Source organism: Augochlora pura, chromosome 11 (assembly GCF_028453695.1).
Source record: "Augochlora pura isolate Apur16 chromosome 11, APUR_v2.2.1, whole genome shotgun sequence".
Lineage (NCBI taxonomy): Eukaryota > Metazoa > Arthropoda > Insecta > Hymenoptera > Halictidae > Augochlora > Augochlora pura.
In genome coordinates, this window is record NC_135782.1 from 5,322,043 (window position 1) to 5,342,118 (window position 20,076).

Genomic DNA, 20,076 nt, shown 5'->3' on the forward strand with positions numbered 1-20,076 from the left:
TCATTTTCAGTTTAAAACGGCAAAACACCGAAGACACGAGCCCTTATCTCTCGTTGATCGTTAAAAACGCGCGAACGGTAACGAACTGCGAGTAATTGCACAAACATCGAAGCGCCTGGAATTAACAACGCAAAGGATCTCTCTCTCTCTCTCTCCGTGGAGACGAGATTTTCAGGAGGGAAGCGTGGAAAAATGAATATTCAACGAGACAAGACGAAAACCCACCGGAACAATGAACGCACTCGAGCACAGCACATCCAACAACAACACATGAACAACCAACCGAAACGATCCATCGAGAATACGTCCTGTCAAGCTGTTGAATAAATAAATGAAAAAGGCTAGTGAACCGAGAGAAATAATCTCCGAAGAAGAGTGTGGCTCCGGAGCGGATCATGCGCACGATGAGCCACCGGAGTCTGTGTAAACAGAGCCACGACGGCAAGTAGCGAGCATCCATCGGCAAGTTGTCTAGAGTCGGAATCTTCGAAAAAACACACTTGAGGGTCCCTTCGCGCGAGAGAGAGAGGCTGTTTCGTCGCTGGACCGGTAGCTTCGACCAGCGGAGTCAGAAGCGGAGCCTATACGTACGGAAGCGTCGCAACGGGGAGCACACGTGTGGGTGAGTGTCCTAAGATGGCTCCGTGCAGGGACGCGGACACGAGCGGATTTCGAGCGTTTTCGAGCGTAAAAGGGCCAGAGGTCCGGTGCCGTTACGGCTTACGTACCACTGTCGGCGTCCAATCCGCGGTGTCATCGCGCGGCGCCGCGCGGAAAACGCTCGGCGAGCACCGTGGCGAACGCAAGGGAGACGGAGCCGCACCGAAAAATCCTGGTCGTCGGAAAGCGAACCGCGGCGGCACGACGAACGGCCATGTTGATCTCCGGTTGGATCGGATTGGTCGGCGGGCCTTTGAAGCGCGCACGATCGACGCGCCACGCCGCGCTGCGCTCTTCCATCGACCGGTTTTCTCGCTGGCAACGAAGGCAACGCGTGCTTCGGCCCGGCACACCATGGGACTCTCCCATGGTATCCCGCCGCCGGCTCTCTCTCCGTCGCCTTCTTCCTCCTCCGGTCGCCATGTTGGCCGCGCGGGCTGCCGAGAGCTGTGTGCGCAGGTCGGAGAGACACGCCGCCGTCCAGGCGATATCTCGTCGATGGATACACCCACGGAACGCGTTTCGTTCGACTATTTTCCATTTTCTACACGTCGATCGGCGCGCGATCCACGCGATCCATACCGACGATCGACACACGGCTCCGAAGTGCGCGCGAGGGCCAGTGTCGCGGACCGGGAAACACACACCACGTGCACCGAGAAACCTTCGCGTTTTCTACCTAGGTACGTTCCTCCTGATATCATGCCAGCGCGTGCGCGTTCATGTGAATAGATGTGTGGACGCGCGCGGGGCCTCGTAACGACGCGCGGACGTCGTGTGCATGTGTGCGCGCCGGCAATGTGACCAGAGGCAGCCCGGATTTAATACGTCCGACCCGTATTTATCGGAGTAATAATTAGTATATGGCGGTGAGAGGTAGCTGTGGAATTATGCTCCAGGTAGCCCCGGGATCAGTCCCGGAAAGTTCCTTCGTTTCTGCGGATCCCTCGGCACTGTTACGACTCGAGCATAATAGGCGGCCGCCACGGAATACGGGTTAATCATTGTTTTCTGCGGAGACTTTGTTTTGCGGAGTTTTAGGGCAGCTGCGATCGAGGGATGTGGACTCGGACGTGACTAGGCTGCTCCAATTGGGAGCTTGTTAGGACCTCGGTCGTTCTGAAACGATCATAGCGTAGGGTCGACCTTCCCGTTCTCGAGAAACAAGGGTGGACGTTGCTGGAATTATTAGACAGCGGATTCTTCTGCTTAGAAAAAATTCCCATGTCGCACCTAACACCAGTCAAACGCACGTGTATTTTCACCTCCCACGATTTTCACGAGTTTGTATCTGTATCGTCGTCCCTTGTCTCATTGTCTTCAAAACTACAATATACTTCGTAGTTACATTTTTTTAAATATTAATAATTCCTGGAAAGAAAAAGGAAACGCACATTTAGCTAACCCTTTGCATTGTAACGACGAGACAAGCTTGTAATCGATATTTCATACGTGCTCTACCGTATATGAATGTTACTCTTTTTATTCTAAATCGAAACAAAATTTCGTTAATATATAGAAATGTAAGTAAGCAATGATATACAATAAAAATTGTCATTAGGGAAATTATTACAGACGAAGAAATATTAATCAATGCAGTTGCGAGAGAAATCGTAGTGCAAATCCAACGTAGAGGAACGGAATAACATTCAGATGTATGAAATTATTACTAGAAATCGCCAGTTGAACTTCGTCAAATAGATCCGTAAATCATCCGCATTGTTGCGGATTTTTCGATGCAGTTGTTAAATCGCATCGAACGTACGAGGCGCACGACAAAGATGATCGCCGGGGTCGTGTCGGCGGCCATAATGGCATCGAAAGAGTATAACCGTAAATACTGGATGCTCGTTTCAGTTCTGGTCGAGCGGAGCGTGTCGGGAAACATCTCGACCGCTCCGGAATTATGCGGTTTCCCGTGTTCGAAGACGTGTTTCGGTGGACGCGAGAGAGGCGTTTCTCAATGTATGCCCGGCCGATATGCGAGCGCATGTCGGCGGCTGCGCGCGGCAAACCGTAAACGTTTATGAAGTGTTTAGAAAAAGTTTGATAAACGCCGCGGTTCGAGCCGGCATGGCAGCGGAAAAAGCACTGCAACGAGAAGGTGGTAACGGCCGCGTTGAACGCGAGGCGCGCGATCCGCGATAAATGTTCGCCTGCCGTTCGCGCGTACGCCGTGAATATCGCCCACCCCGGTGAAATTTCGATGATTTGAATGTAACGACCGGAACTTACTACGAAATATCGCCACTCTGGAAATGAGTCGAAAACACTTTGAAAATGGCTTGCTCAAAAAGAGAAAGAGAGAGAGAGTAATCCGGCGTTAATGTCGACATAGTTTTTGCGAGTTCCGTAAATCTGCACGTGTTGAGAGCAACATTGCAAACGCGCGGCGGCGACAGCCAGCCCTGGAATCATAAATAAATCGCGCGGAAACGATACTACCAAGCGGACGAACTCTCTCTCTTACTCTCCGCTCCCGAAGAAAAAGCAACTCGGGGCCCCCGAGAGCAGCGCCACATGTTGAAAATAAGTCATCATCTAGAAACAACTTTTTTCCGGCCCGGCGAAACCCGAAATAATATAACGCCTCCGCCTTTATATAGCCGTGACTTGAAACTACGAACGAAAAAAAAAAGAAGGCAACGCGAAGGAAAAGCAACAAGAAGGGAAAAAAAAACGGAAGAAAGAAGCGGGCATAAATCGTTCGAAGTTGCTTAATAACTCGTATCAGAAGTTCGCGAAACGAAACTTTCGCAATTACCCTCGCGCTTTTACGAAAACGGGCAAAAATTACTTCCGCCGGTCCGATATAACTCTCAATGAGTTCCCAACCCGAAATAAGGATCGCCTGTATTTCCTCGCTACCGATTCGTCTCGCTTTCTCCTCGACAGTCGAGAGGCTTCCTACCCCCCGAGATATTCAGACCAATCTGGGCTCTCTCCTCCCTTTCCCCCGACAGCACGTTTGCTGCAACGTTACTTCGCGAAGACTGGCGCCTCCACGGTCTACCTTGTGCTACATGATTACTTTATACCTCAATCCGAGCACCTCCGGGAATGATTCCACTTACGAAATTCCACGAAGCTGCGTGCCGAAGCGCTAATCGGAGGCGTTTAGCATCGAGAGAGAGACGCTTCGCATCGATCCGAAGCGTTTCGCGATAACAACGAAGTTTCCATCGGCGAACGTATACCGGGAACCTGTCTCGCGGGATCACCGTTGAAGATCCTCTCCTTCTCCCCTGCGTCGATCTACGCACGCTGGATCGCTGATCAAGACTCCTAGCCGAATGTTACACCGCGACGATGCTTCCATCGGCGAACATATTCCGAGAAGATGAGGATGCGAATCGCTTTCAAGATTCCCTTTCTTTTTATCTAATTTAGGTACAAGGCTTCCTAGGCTATGGTAGAACATGTTCCGCCGCAGAGAATGTTTTATTTTTAAGTTAAGTGGCACGATAGATTATTAGAAGGAATTTGTTCAATTTAACCGGCGGGAGCTGATGGTAGAACTACTTCGACGTGGATACTTAATTTCTTTCTCTTCGTATAAAATATCTGTACAGAACCTGTACAGTGCGAGTTCTTTATTTTATCTTAATCACGAGCTCTGATATCATAGTGCAACGGATAGGTCTGGGTTAAGATGACTAGCATTTTTACGTCATTAATAATTCCCGGAACGATGGAGACATTCGCTTTTTGTATGCTATTATATAAATTCATTTCTACACTTTGACGATAGAAGAATCAAATTCTGTTTCCATTCAAATTCTATTGTGTGATGTTTTAACGTGCTATTTGTTAAATATTTTGTTGGAGAATAAATAATTCCCCCGAGTTGCTATTAAAAACCTCTATTACAAGTCACGTTGCAATGCAAAGGGTTGACATTCGCTTTCATCGTTTCCCAACGCACTTTCCCATCGAACAAATTGCGAGCTCTTTCATTCCATGCTATGTTGTTTGCAAGGGGTGTGTTCCACGAATGAAATCTCAAAGATCCTTTCTTTCTCGAACCGGTCAAGGAGCCCGTGATTACCCGAGGGTTTCCGATGACAAAGGGCCACCGAAGGAATCGGACGAAGCGGTGGCAGCGTCTTCGGGGTCTGCGGAGCGACCGAAACCCGGCGGATAGGTTCGCGGCTCGGCTAATTTACGCGAAGTCGAGCAATAAACATCGCGTCTCTCGCTAGAGAATACCGGCGCGGCGTAGCCTCGCGCAAACGAACGAGCCGGGGAGGGCCGAGCGAGAGGGAAAAGCGACAAAGTGCGTTCGTGTGTACGAACGAGAAGCATACGCACGTAGGGCGCAACAGTAGCCGTAGCGCCGGTTAATTAGGGTTTAAGTTTATGAGGTGCAGGCGCGCACGCCCCCCCCCCCCCCCCCCCCCCGATCCCCCCCCCCCCACCCCCTCTCCCGTTCTCTCTGTCCCTCTCTCTCTCTCTCTCTCTTTGCAGCTCTTCGTCCTCTTCGTTCTCGCCATCTCTCTCTCTCTCGCTCTGTTTCTCTTTGTTTCACTCGCCCCCACCGGTCTCTTCCTCTCTACAACCCCCACAGAACCCATCCCCCGGCGCGCGATTCACCAAACCACCACCAGCGCCGGCAACATCGTCCTTTGCATTCTACGCGCATACATATGCTTACACGGGAGGGATTAATATGTGCGTGTGCACACGAGGATATCAAACTTCACACGCGAGAGCAATAACAAATGTTGGACGTTCACAGCTTCACAGGTTTATCGCCGTTACCGCCGATTTACGCGCGGCCGGTCTAAAAAAAAAAGCGAAAAGAGAGAGAGAGAGAGAGAGGAGAGAGACGACGAGAGAGGGAAAGAGGATCGGAATAACGGCTCGGCTACCGAAAGGACGGTGATTACCGTCGCCTAAATGAAAAACCCGATACATTATGGGCTTTTCAGAGGGCAGGCCTTTGCTATCTCATATTTGCTGGCGAGCCGCGATCGATCAGGGATTTCCGAAGACGATGATCGACGGAAGATTGAAGCCACGGGGGATTCGTATTTACCGCGACTGCGACATGCCTGCTTTTAATTGGACTGCTTCTTCGAGACTCGTAATTCGTTCGTTCGTCGATGAATACGCGTGATGTTCTTTCGATGAATTCTTGTTTAAAGAACGAAGAATCGTTATGAGTAGATAGAGGATTATGCAAAATAAGTTTCTGTGACTCTTTCAGGAACCGTAAGTCATTTAAAAATATTTTATATTCTCAGATAACGATCGTGAGAAATAAATATTAAATAAATAAGAATTGCTTCTTTTAATTACTCCAATCAACTTAAATTAGTATAACTATATCATTAAATTCTTGTATCTTCGCAATTTCATATTTCAGCTACATATTTTTACCATAAATCTACCGTTTCAAGCGGAACCAACCCAAATTCAACTCATAAATGCATAAAACTCGCGGTCTAGCTATAAAACAATTAATTCATTTTGAAGCGGAATGAATGTTGCCTCAGACCTTTTTTAAACCGAGCTGTACGTAGAGATAAATCAGCGTGCACACGCAACTGCTTCGACGACTTCATGAAAATCCGATGAGAGGAACACAATTATTCGATCAAAAAAATTCCCCATGGATACAAGCAACGTGCAGGATCGTTCTGTGTTGCCCTCTAGATACTCACGATCGCGCGCGCTGCACCGGCATGCACAAATGCGTAAAGAACCCGACAGCTGCAGTTTCATTCTCGAGAAGGTGGAACGATTTAAAGTTCGAGGTTACGATCGACGCCATTACGGAGTTTTTCTCGGCGAAACAACTTCTTCATGGAATCCTTTCTCTGCAGCACGAACCTCTCCATTAAGAGCCGATCGAAAATTGCTTTACCGATCTTGTTGCGCGCACGAGAAAAAAAATCTGGGAACACGGAATGATTAATACCCGTCGGGTTTCTGCTCGGCAACGCCGGCCTAGAGAGAGGCCTGCCGCGACTCGGAAACGCCTGAAACTTCGTCTGGTAATTTAAAAGGTTCGATAAAGATACATCGGTCTAGAACGATGTCGAATCGTAGCGCGGGAAGAAAGAGGGGCAGGGAACGAATGGCGGCGGTGTACCGTTGAATACATTCGAGCGTAGGTAGCGATAGATTTTGTTTCCAAGACGGCGCGTGTGTTCCTCCTGGATTCTTTTCCTTGTTGGACTTTTCTTGGCCTGCTTCGCGGCCGCGTCCATCGTCTAGCGACAGATCCATTAGAGGTCGTTGATAGTCGCGGACGTGCTTTCGAATAATAGCGTATCGCGGGGAAGAAGAAAACGCGCGCGAGATCCACGACTCCGTCCCGTCTCCGCGTTTCCCTGTTATTTCCACGGGATCCCAGTTACCGCGTCCCATAACTCGGCCCGTCCGTTTGTTACTCCATTGTTCAACCGCTGATGATAATTCTCCGGCGCTATTTTACGCGGTGTTTTGCCGGGCCGAGCACGTTGTTACGGTCGCGAGACCGGGAACGATGTGCAAAAGCCTCCGCGCCGCGCGCGCAAGAAACCCGGCCACGCTATCGGGCCGAGTTATGCCCGTGGAACTGATGATTACGCAATCTACGCTCGCGATCCCGCACCGCTGTGTGTCGATCCCAGACATCGCGAGCGATCGATCCTTAATTAATTCACCGGTCGAATTGCAGCGCGCGTCGCCGTATTTTTCAGCAACACCTTTCCTACTCGAAAAGGTGCAGCAGCGCGGACGTTTCCGCCCCGCGTCGATGAACGTTAATTTTCGCGTCCTTCGTGCGCGCCTTATGACAATGAAATTACCATAATACACATATCTGGAGCACTGCGGCATCGACTGCCGTACATATAAAAAACGCTCGCGCGATCGTATCGTTTCCACGGTGCCGGCCGGACTCGCCCAGAATGGCCGCCCCACGACGCGTAGCGTTTTTTTCAATATTTCATTGATATCATCTGGCGACGTCACTGGTTGCTTGAGATATCACAGCCGTGACGTTTATAACCGCTCAGAAGTTAATTACGTTTTCTTGTAGCCGTAATCGGCGGGGATCTCCGGTCGGCGTGGAACTGAGTAACTCAGGACGCGTTTCAGATACGGGTCGGCTCGCGCTGGTTTGATTAAAAAAAGAACACCATCCCGGCGCACCGCCGTAATTAATAACCTCGTTAACCGTTGAAATGCTCTTCTTGCGGGGAATATTAATTGTAGGCTGCGGAAAGGCTGCGACCCGATTGGAAATTTTGAAACACTTTGTAACGACTTGGATTGCAGACCAGAGCGGCCTGTACGCTTTACTGATAGTTTTATTAATTCGTTACGAGTCACGCCTTTTGGAGATGCGCTGCGGAAAAGTGGTGAGCAACGTGCCAAGGAGAATATAATTATGAAGACTGTTTCGTTAATTCGTTATGGCAGAATTATGATAGTTATCGTGCTGCAGAGAAATAAAAGGGGAGGACTAATTAAACTTTTGTCTCGTCAAGCGATCGTATCGTTCGTCGAATTATTTCTCCAGTGATGAAAATCTACTTTTTGTTTCTGATTTTTGTAAATTAAGTTGTGCAACTGTGTATGCTTCGCAGACATTTTTGAGGCAGGGAACAGGTTGAAATCCTGCTCTTCTATCAGCAATATTGCGACATTAAAGCAGAGCTTGGCATACAACAATTATTATTAGCGACATATAGACTGTGAATTTTTAATAAGAATCTAAACGCAAGAACCAATTAGGAATATCTTCCGTTCTTCAACAATTCTATCAGGACGACACTTTTCTATTTTCTCAAATTACATTCTCTCTTCGTAGTCACAAATGCATGAAATCGGCAGTCTCGTGATAAAGAAGTGTTAATTAACTCAGCTATAAAAGAAATCGTAGGACAAAGGGTTACACGAGTCTTTCCTGGCAAGTTGATTTCAAGATGCCTATCGAACTGGATCAGCCGATCAATAATGCAATGTGGCGAGCGGACTAGCTGTGTTCAGCAGTGTCTGGAAGAGGGCCCAGCGGAGCAGGTCCCGCAGGTAAATCAGGCGGGGCGCGTCCACGGAAAAATGAAGTCCTCGAAAGGGGATCGCGTGTCGCGTCGCGGAGTCGGCCCGGCCGTTCTATTTATCCGGGAGAGGGCCGTGTGCCCCGTGCAGTAGGTGTCGTCAACAGCTCATAAAATCGGATCGGGGCCCTGGATGCGGGCGCCATCAATCTCGGTTCAGGTCTGGAAAAGGGGATTCGTCGTGCTCGCGTGCTACGGGCTAACGATATCAGCCGGAAATCTCCTGTCGCAGGTTGGTCTCGCGCGAAACGTTGCATCGCGTGTTGCCATGCTACTGCAGTCGGACAAAAACCAACCAGAGATAAGGCCGCCTCTTGGAAGAAGGGTTGAAACGGGTCGGGTGGCAGAGGCAGAAGAGGGGCTCGGGTAGATGGAGAGAGAAAGAGAGAGAGAGAGAGAGAGGAAGGTGGGGGCAGAGCCACGTTTGCCGCGTGATACGGCCGGGGTTTCGAATGCACCGGTGCAAACGAGTCCACCACTCGACGAAACTCCGGGCGTGTTCCCTCTTTCGTGATCTCCCGCGATATTCTTCGGGGCCGAGCGCTTCCACGTTGCACACGTTTATGCTGATCCGAGAGGCGCGCACACAGCCCTGGCCAGACCGGGACCAGGCAGCGCGCAAAAACTCGCGTGGGAATGCAAAAATGCAGTTCTTCGTTCGGCCCCTTCCACGGCGACCGCCTCTCCTCAAGACACAGCCCCCCGTCTCTCTCTCTCTCTCTCCCCCTTGTTACATCAGATAATACCACTCGCGCCGAAAAACGCGGAATCGTTAACGAGTTCAAGTGCGCGTGCTCGGCCGCCGGAATTAATTGGCTGGCCGCGGCCCTTTCTTGAACCGGAGTCTAATTTTTATCGACGGGACCAGATAAATTTCGCCTGCCCTACCGATACCCGCACGCTCCTCCGCCGCCGACTGTTTTCAATTGTAAGGGAGATTTTAATTTCGGAGCTATGCGGCGTGTGTAGTCGACGCGCCGCTAATTCATTGGCTCGGCGGAGCCCCTTTTTCTCGATCCAATAAAACACTGCAACGCCGGCAAAGAAAAATACAGCACGTCGCGATGTTTGAAAAATTCCAAAAGCTAAGTGACCAGTGGAATATAAAATTTACGTATTTATCGGAAAAGTCGTAGAAATAAATCTGACGGATTGAATAATTCAAATGCGACGGAATTAACGAAGTCTAATTTTTCGTCGACGAGCGGCTCGCGCCCCGAATACGACTTCGATTTGGTAACTGTGTCGTAGGATTTGATAATTCTGTTGCAACCGATAGGAGGCAAGGGTCTAGCTCTGACACACTTAGCGTTTCAACACCGTCCCATATCTGCGACCCCGCGGGTTGTGAAACCGATGGGTCGTGAAGCGTCACGATTTTTTCCGACACCCGACATCCACGGAGACGACGAACTTCCGCGAGCGAGAACCGCTTCGAGAAAGTTCGACATCATGTCGAGGATAGCATACACGAAGTTTCGAGTAAACGACTTTTGGAAAAGAACGCCGGTAATTCAGCCATCGCGAGCGCGCGCGCGCGCGCGAGCTGGCAATAAAAGTTCGCGCGGATGAGTCATGGTGAAGGCCGCAGTGAATATTTCACGTTTCGATCCCGGCGCTCGTAAAATATGTAGACGTCATTTGCGAGGCGATGAAGCGTTGCCCGATTCGGCGCGGAACGATTAAAAACTGAATAAAGAAGGAAAGAGCGCGAGGGAGTTACATCGCCGCGCCGATATCTTTGCTCGAACGAACACGCGGGCTCGCGGCGCCGCGTGACTTCACTTATTATTACGTATCTAACCGGGGTGTGGGCGAAGGGTGCAGAGATAGACAGAGCGAGCGAGAGAGAGAGAGAGAGAAAGAGAGAGAGAGAGGGGGGGGGCTGTATGTGCGGGAGGCGAGAGGGGGGTACATAATATATATCTAACTGCGCGGGCGCCGCGTAATTAAATCATGCCGACGGTTTTGCAATTAAACTCGATTATTTGCTCGTCGCTGGCCGCCCCCGCACCGGCCTCGATTTAACTCTTTCCGAGCCCCACGGCTCCTCGCCCACCCTTCGACACCCTTCGCTAGCGCACCCATTCGTCCGGTGCAATATCCTTCTACTTGATTCCGCCGGGATAGTCTCCTCCGTTCATTTCGAACCGCATTCCTCTCCCGGTCGTTTTAATTGGTGACGAAATTCAATTAGGACTCGGCACAGAAATACCAAGACAACGAGCCTTCTCATTGTTTACCCCGGTGTCGCAAACCGCCAACTCTCTCTCCCCGCCGATTGCGAAATAGCCGGTATTCCGATCGGGGACTCGTCTCATTCGTTTCGTTGTTTAATCTCTTGTTCCTTTATTTTCTTTAATTCCTATTCAATTTATTGATCGAACTTCTTCGCTTTCTTTTGAAACTCATTTACGCGATGCGATTCTTTTGGATAAGGCAGGAAGGATTAGAAGTACAAAGATGATACACTTGATACTCAAAACATGCATCGCGATAGAAAAGAAATATAAGTGTTTAAAATGTATGTTAAACATTTCAAAAAATGCATGTTCCAGACGAGATAAAATTGAAATGGTCTAATTATAGCGAACAGAATATAGACCCAGGAAAATGACTATGTCGTTTTTAGAAAATCGAGATTATGATAAGGCCAAGTACATGGCAGGACCAACCGACCACGTGATAAATGTGTCTAACGAACGAGATAAAACGTTCTTTATCCAAAAAGAATTTTCTGTACGAACTTTGTAGTAGGAATAATTTTGCGACCACGTCTAGCGGTTTAGCAAAAGTCTCCTGGAAGGTAATGTTACGTAGGATCTTTTAAAACATTCCGGACGGGAATATTTCGGGGGCCGGGTCCGCAGGAAAAATCTCGAGAATTAAGTCGCCTGCCCGGCTGCGAATTAGCATTGTAGAAGAAGGTTAAGGTGCAGCAGGTAGTTCCGGTCCTTTCGCCAGGTTTATGCGATGCGGTTGTTACGGGCAATAAAACGGCATCACCGTGACCATGCTTAAATGTCTGTGTACACGAAACGAAACTATGAGAGAGAGAGAGAGAGAGAGAGAGAGGGACCGTTTTCATAGTTTTCCGCGTGTACGCGGCGCGGTGGGCATCGGCTCGTGTCACCGAAACGCGCGCGCCGAGAACCATGTACGAACGATTCGGACCGGAGAGATGATAGGTGAAGCAGCGAACACGCGCAAAGATAAGTCGAGGCGATAAGAGACGAGGGAAAACAGACCGGGAAGATTCACGATGGGAATCGACCGATTCGGAGATGGAAGAGAAGGTGTTTTGAAATTAAGGCGATAAATATTCGGATGTTATCTGGCCGCCGAAATGAGGTTTTTATCTCGGGGAGCGTGCTGCTTTTTCTGACCGTGCCGCTGTTCGAAATTTAGAAAGCTGACCGGTAAAAAGATCCTATCCGGAATAGGAGAAAAACTGAAAGAGAGAAAGAGAGAGAGAGAGAGGGAGGACCACCGTGTGGGAAGCGACCCAAACTTTCACCGGCCGAAAAGCAGCGTTTTTTTCTCTCTCCGAAAAATAACAAAGTACCCGAAACGGTGGTGTCCATTAGATGGCGGGGGAGGTTGCGACTTTCCCCGGTGAAAGTCGGCTCCTAGAGCTTTTTACAGTCACCCCTGGCAGGGCAAAGGTGCGCAGTTTCGAGGCAATAAAAAAGTCCCTTTTGTCGCCAGGCATAAAACATCGTTCGACGTTGCAGGAAAAGCGGACAACCGTTAAAGTGAAATCGTGCAACCCTCCGAGAAAATGACCATAGTTCCCCCGGAAGCGTCTTCGCTATTTTTAACTTCGTTCTGCTAAAAGGCCAGCGAAAGCTCGTTGCTACATCCGGAAGAGATAGCTGCGATTACCGGCGGCTATTAATCCAAGAAGAGCAAAATCGATTTACCGACTAAAATCTAAATGAATTTACTGAATGAAATCACGTTTCCCTAAGTATACACCGCTATTCCGCAGACGGTAATAAATCCGTAATCCTTTTATCGGCGCATTCGATTTAAACGCGGGACGACGGCGATCGTTCATGCCGCAGCAATCATCGGCGGTCCCGTCACGATCGATTTACCGGCGCGCAAAAAAATGACAGATCGCTGCCGAACGATGTTTCAGGGAGCGCCGATTCTATCTCGCGGATCGCGGATCATTAAGGATCTCGTTGCGTCGGGTTTAAACGCGCCCCTCCATCTCTCACGCTCCTGCCGGGTTTTGTTCGGAGAGCGAACACAGGTTTCTGTCTCGCTCCGCGGCGCGTAATAGGGAGAGCAAAACGGAGGATGCGACAATATCCGGCGCGCCGGCGTCCGACAACTGATAACGCCAAGGGATGTTTATGTGTGCGTTCATAATATGTTTCGAGTTATGCGCAACCCTTTGGAAGCATCGAAGTTGCCTGCGCTGCGCACCGCCGCGAATTAGTGGCCCGCAATATTGCTAAGACGCACACGTTCCACGATATACGACGAACACGGCTATTCCCCAATTATTATTTGTCATCGTCTAAATATATATTTCCGCGTTCTTCGGCGACAAATATTTTTTCGATAAAATTGCCGAATGCGAGACTCGTTTATTTTTAAATCATCGTTTTAAATATTTTTATTAAAACGAAATGAAGGTTTAAAAATTAAAATTCTTCTCTTAAAATCTTCTGGAAAATATAGGAAAAAATATCGCTTCTTTTTAATGACAGAGAAAATAACAATATCCATCTTCATAAATTTTAATAGGTTCTAGATGGTTTTTCAAAAACTTTATTTCATTGACCTTTCAGAATTTATTTCTTTAGCACTGTAATAATAAACTACACAATAGCATCCATAAAAATAATTCTACCCTACTTTTAAAACACTTATAAATCACTCCAAGAAGCGGACAATAAGTAACGATGCGACAGTCTTCCTAATCTCCTAGAAATGCCTCGGCACAAATAATAACTGATTCAAGAGCCGAAATAATTCTTGAAGCTTCCCCGCAACGCGATCGCAGAATAACCGAATGCATTTTATAGAAGTGGACGTTTGCCAATCTAGCGGTTCGGCAACGCAAGAGACACACAGGCAAGGGCGGAACACGCGCGTACATCGTGGCTATTGAAAAATTCAAGAGAAAGAGCCCTGCCAAGATAAGGAAATCGAACGAAGGGACGGGAGAGGAAAGAGAGAGCACGGGAGAAACGTGTATTGAAATTAGCTGGAGCGTTTCGCTGGCGATAATTCGCGGCAAATTTTATCGATGCCGAACGAATAAACCTATAAAAAGGGAAGTGCTTTCCCCGGGCAGCAGAATGGCTTTCGTATCTATATGTAAATAAAGTAGAGAACGAGAAAGGTGGGACAGGGACGGATAAACAGAGGAACAGAGGGATAAGAGAGAAAGGGCGTAGGGCCGGGAGTGGGAGAAAAGAAGAGGCGCGGCCATTTCTCTCCATGGAGCTCGTGTAATTTACGCGGGGACTGAAGATAGCGAAGGGACTTAATTCACGTTCCGCCGGCGAAAAAATAGGAGAGTACCACTACCACGAGACGGAACCAGCTCATTCGCTGCTCTTAATTCTCGTTACAACGGGAACGCCGACCTTATCCGTGGCCAATTACCTAAGCTTATTAACTATTCCGGATAAACCGTCTCCTCACGAAAATACGAAATCCTGTGGCGGAGACAGTGTTCGCCCAAATCCGGTGACTAAATAAAACTACCATGACGATATTTCTCGTGTAGTAGTGTTGCACGAAGATGGTCTATGGACCTCTCGTCTCTTCTTATTACCATAATCCTTTATCAAGGTATTACGATAATCCTTTATGTACTTGAATTAACACTGAACATCGACGAACTGTGTTCTAATGCTAAAAGTACTAAACGTTATAGATGTGTAATAGATTGCTTCATGGAAAATATTTTTATTCCAACTTTTAGAATATTTTCTTCAAGAATATAAATTCAAAAATACAAATTATTTTATATTAATCCATAAGAAACACAATGACATTTAATCTGACTTTTACCGAGTATTATTATAATCTTTGCAGCAAATAACGCAAAAAATTAGTGATCCGACATTTTGCTGTGTTAAATTAGAAAATTAATTTTAAGTGTTAAATTGAGAAAATTAATTTTTTTAAACGATGAATATCGTATTCGCAAAGAGAAAGAGATCAGCGATTTTACGGTATCCAAGAGCAGATAATGGGGAAACTCGTGGCGAGAGAAACAGGAGCGGGGGTAAAGCCGGAGAATTGGACGACGAAGAGGGGGTGAGGTCGAGGGGCGTTTGACACTAGTGACATTCCGCGAGCGATTATTCCGGAGCCGAGAAAGAATTACACGCGCGTGTCGAGCGGTGTTCGAGTTTCCCCCGTCTCGCGGAGAGCCGTAATACACCTCCGTCGGGTAAAATAATAGTTCAGCCTGGATGCCACACCCAGTATTGTGTGTACACTCGTACTTGGACCTCCCCGCGTCGCCTTATCCGCTCCCTTTGGCATTTTACGTAGGTATACTATCGATGATATACACGCTCTATCGCGGACACGCGCGACACCATGGTTCGCTGCAAGTGTACGGCTCCGGTCCTCTCTACAGGGTGCTTCATAATTCGGGAAACGTTAACCTCGGGGACCGGTGAATTTCGTTAGAATTCTTTTGGGGGTTGATATTTTATTCGTATGAACTACTATTTATCATAGTATGATGTAACATCGTTGGCTGCGATATTATCAATAAATAAGAGTTTCATTTCTTCTTTCTGTATCACTTTCCCAATTATCAAGTATTACCGAATGTTTAAAACTACATCGAACAGTCTTAGAATATATCGCTCATATACACTCGATTCTTTTGGCCGACACTAAAAGGAACAATAAATCAATTAATTTAAAAACCATCACCCTACCAATAAAAGACGCAGTAGCAAATAGTCCACATATCAGGGAAAAGGTTTGTAGAAAAGCATCACCAAAATTTCCCCGAAAATAAAAAGATCCTGGCAGCAGATGCTGAAGACTCGCGTTATGAAGCAACCTGTGCGAACGTGCAAAGACAAACATGTATACACAAAGGACCCTCTCGGCTGTGTCTCGAAGATATCGCGATACGAGCGCCGAGAGGAAGAGAGACTGGCGTCGACCTCGGGGTAGATAGACGGAGAGAGGGAGAAAAAGAGAGAGGGATGGCGGTAGACAGGGGGTTGGTTTGGAAGAAAGGTGGGGTCGTGGAAGAACGAAAGGGGGTTGTACGGGGATGATGGCGGTGGTTCTTCGTTCGTTCACGTCCGCCTCGTCCCTGCAGACGTCCCGGCCGCTGATCTACGATTCCCTCGCGCATAGCGGCTCGCATAACTCTCGTCTTATACCTCTCGGTGAGATCTGGACGATGATATTGCTTATCCCGCGTGTTCGAAGCGCCCGAAAATCCTCCAGCCCCGTTCCGCCCCCCCTGAGAAACAAGAGGAGTGGTGGAGAGGAGCTACGGGGGTTGTAGTAACAAGGGGTGGAGGAGAAAGATTGCTCTCGCGCCTTCTGGGGTGGCAAATCCGTCCGCTCATTCCGCTCGGCTTGAAATATCCGCGGGAATTTCAAATAGGATCGCATTCCGGTCAATTTATAGTTAATAAATATCGGGGTGGAGCCGCACGCTGTACGGGGGTTGCATAAAGACCGCGGCGGCTGTTTATCCTGGGACACGCCTTCGATCCTCGAGAAAAAGAAAAAAGTCAATAACGGATAATGGAATGTACGGTGTGAGACGAAGTGCGCGGCGTTCGAGGAGAGCTTTCGCACGGAGATTCTTTCACTGTCCATTGTTATTCATCGTGTCGTAAACGGGAAGAGGCTCCGCGTAGCCTGGATGATACTCCGTATAGTATAGGTTTGTTCCGCGCGAGACGTTGTAAATAAGTTCGGCGGCAAGCCGAGCAACGATAACGTTCGCCCGCGAGAACGGAGCTTAATATAAATGTAAAAAGAGCGCCGATACGATCGCGTCGTGATTAACAGGACCATCATGGCGGAGTAGCCGTAAAGAATAACGGAAAAGCCCGAAACGCATAAATTCTATTACGACCCTCCCGGTGCAGTCTGAAGCATCGTATTACTAAACAACGTTGTCTCTGGCCGGAAGCACCGAAAAGAATAGAATAAGAGGAACAAGGGGGGAGAGAGGAGCCGCGCTGGGCGAGAGACAGAGAACGGGAGAGAAGAGTCTCGGCCGTGGAGATAGGAACGGGGAAAGAGGAGGAGACCGTCCGCCCCTTTCCTTGCGCGCGGGGTTTCAGCTCGTGCAAGCGGTTAACGCAGCCATTTCACGCCTCGGGAAGCATCCAGTTTCCTCATCCAAATTCTAACCGAATTCACGGAAACCTCTCCACGGACAAGGCACGAGGATTTCTATTTAGCGGAGACCGGAAGATGGCGTAGACAATTGGTAGAGGGATCGAGCCAAATTTCACTAGCTGCCGCGAATTAATCCGACCCGGTCTTACAACCCTTGAGGACCCTTCGAATCTTGTTACCGGAGGGGAGGGGGCGCTTCTTTTCCTCTTGCCAATGAACGATCCTTATGGGGCGGAATAATTTCTTCGATGTTCTACGACGTTTCTGATTCGTTTGGCAATTTTCTGGCGTACCGTTCGGCGAGCGTTCCATTACCGGAAAGAAATATGTATTGAAAATAGAGACAGCGTCTCGGATAACGTCTGAGCATAATATATTTCAAACTGAAAAACAGGAGGAACGTCTAAGAGCCGAATTCGTAGTCGAGTTTTATTTATAAGACCGTCTTAAGCATGGTCTTAAGACGCGACCTAGATTAATCGTACTCAAATAAGATCGTCTTCGCGAAGGCAGAGCTCGAGAATGTTGTCGAGAAGAATCTCAAGAACCGTCTGTGAATCTGGGTGGCGTCTTAATACCATGTTTAAGACGGTCTTGTAAATAAATCACGATTATAAATACGTCTCTAAGGGTTGAATATTAATATTACACTAATATTAAACTAAACTATTAATTAGTCGAACAAGTAAGAAAAAGTAATGAATAATATGGATAAGAGTGAAGACGGAAAAGAAGAAGAACAATTCGAGGGTCGAAAAACAAATTCCGAGGTCAAGGAATACACAAGAACCAACCCTTCTGGACCTCCTAGTCGAGCGATAAAAATCAATTGACTAATTATCCGAGTACAGAACGCAATAATAAATGAACAACGATCGTTAAGCACGATTACATTCAATAAAGTTGTGTCTCTTCCGCGAGACTAAACATCCCCTAATAATATCCGTCGAATGGAAAGCATCTGCTGACAAAGAGTCGACCCGGGTCCGGATAAGCCATCGAAGCTTCGATCATGCGGTCCATCGAGTCGAGCAACCCTCGAGATGCTTGCCCGTCATCCTTCAGCCCTTTAATCCTTGGTCGTGGCACCCGATCGAAGCCGTTCCTCGGAGCGGTGATTCGGTATCGAATTAACCGGGTAATTAACGGGATCGATCTGTCTCTCTCTCCCTCTCTCTCTCTCTCTCTCTCTCTGTATCTCTGTGTATCTCTCTGGGAGCTCGCGAATCATTTCAGCGTGTGTGTACAAGGGGAACAAGCGGAACGAAATCCCTGGACGGGGGCCGGGCAATCGGGGGAATACAGGACCCGTGGAATCGAGGCTCTGATATCGGCGCTACATCTATCCCACGGAGAATTTCCATATAGGATTCGACTTATGGCGGATGGTGGATGCGCGAAACTGTCGCGGCGCTATCGAATTTTTCTCGGGTTCGGGCGGGGGAGGGTGGTCGTTCTGCCAGTTTCCCTCGTAAATCCGCGGCGGTGGCGCTCGCGATCGGCCGCCTTTCCGCGTTTTTCGTACACCCCCGGATGGCCTAAAGTGAGTATCGATCAGAAAGTCTGAGGGAATTACGGTCCATGAGCGATTCTCCATTGCCTATACCAAGTGGTTATATCTGCCATACGTCGTGTGCCATAGGAAAGGGGGCGGCAACCGCAGCAGCACGACTGTCCTTCCTCCCTCACCCTCCCGACGCCCTACCCGGCTACCCCAATTTCACCCCCGAGAGCCAATATTTATTGATCACCCTCGAAGGCATCGTTCTGTATTCTCTCTGTTTCTCCCTCTTTCCCTTTCTCTCTTCCTCCCTCGCGCTCACCCGCGCTCTCTCTCTCTCCCTCTTTCTCTCTCTCTCTCTCTCCGTCTCGCTCTTGGCTCCTCCGTTGGCCCTCCCTCCGACTCCGCTCCCCCCCCTGTGTCGCTCCCAAACCAAACGGGATCCCGCTACACGTTCTCTCGCGGTGAACCTGCCTCGTCTTCCCTTTTTTCTCTCGTTTCTCGAGAAAAAGAGAAACATACGGTGTGTGTTCCTCCCGTCGCGTCGTCAAGAGACGCTCGCAGCTGTTCTTCGCGATCCTTCTCTCCTTCCCTCTTTCTCTCTGTCGCCCTCTCGCTCGCTCTCTCTCTCTCTCTCTCTCTCTGTCTCTCTTTCTTTCCTTCTCTCTATGGATCGTCTTGTGAGGGAAAGAGTTCCTCGTCCCGGAGAAAGAGAGTCGCCGGGGGCTCGATGGGGGGAGGAACCTTCGGAGCGGGAGACTCCGACGATGAAAATTCACCCCACGACTCTTTATTCTTGGAAGCTCGCCTCCCGTGTCGCCGGAGAATGCCGCAGGACCAAACCGAATTCGAGGAAACTCGAGGGGTACCCCCGCAGCATCTGCGCGCGGGTACGCCTCGCCCCGTATAAATCTACCTCTGACACGCACGATCCGAATTCGGCACGAAACTTCGGAATTCTGTTCGGAACACCCCTCGGGCCTCGCTGTCGACCAACGGCAAGGGCTTCATCGACTCGAGGCCTCGGTTGTCGATCCAACGCCACGATGATTTCAATCGGCTTTCGTTACAGGCTTCAATTAACGCGCCCGCTGACCCCCCCAAAACTCTCCGCCACCGCTTCGCCGTCGAAACGAATTTGGAAATCCTGGCCCGACAATCTCTACCATGGCTGCGACCGGCCTAGAGGAATTTAGTTGGTCCGCAAACAATTTTAGGACGGCGCCGTCGATGCTGAATAAATTTTAAATCGAATATCGCAGTCGATATCGAAGTTATTCCAATTTCGGGCGTCGTGCTCGAAACGAATTACACGAAATTAGTCAGCTACGGGATTGTAAACTGCGAACGATCCGTTCGAGCCCGCAAACGCAACGAAGGTATTTCAATGCGAAGAATGATTAAATAAATGTCCGACCGCCGCGATCGCTAAAAATATTCGACGCGATAAAATACTTTCTGGAAAGCAGAAAAATGTGCAATTTGTCAATTGTATTGTTC

The 20,076-nt window shown here is 48.7% G+C and overlaps 1 protein-coding gene across 1 annotated transcript in view; it reads right to left on the reverse strand.

The window, feature by feature from the left end:
* Ubx (ultrabithorax) overlaps positions 1–20,076 on the reverse strand; it is a 175,058-nt gene that overhangs the window by 89,730 nt on the left and 65,252 nt on the right. The gene's annotated exons all lie outside the window — the stretch shown is intronic.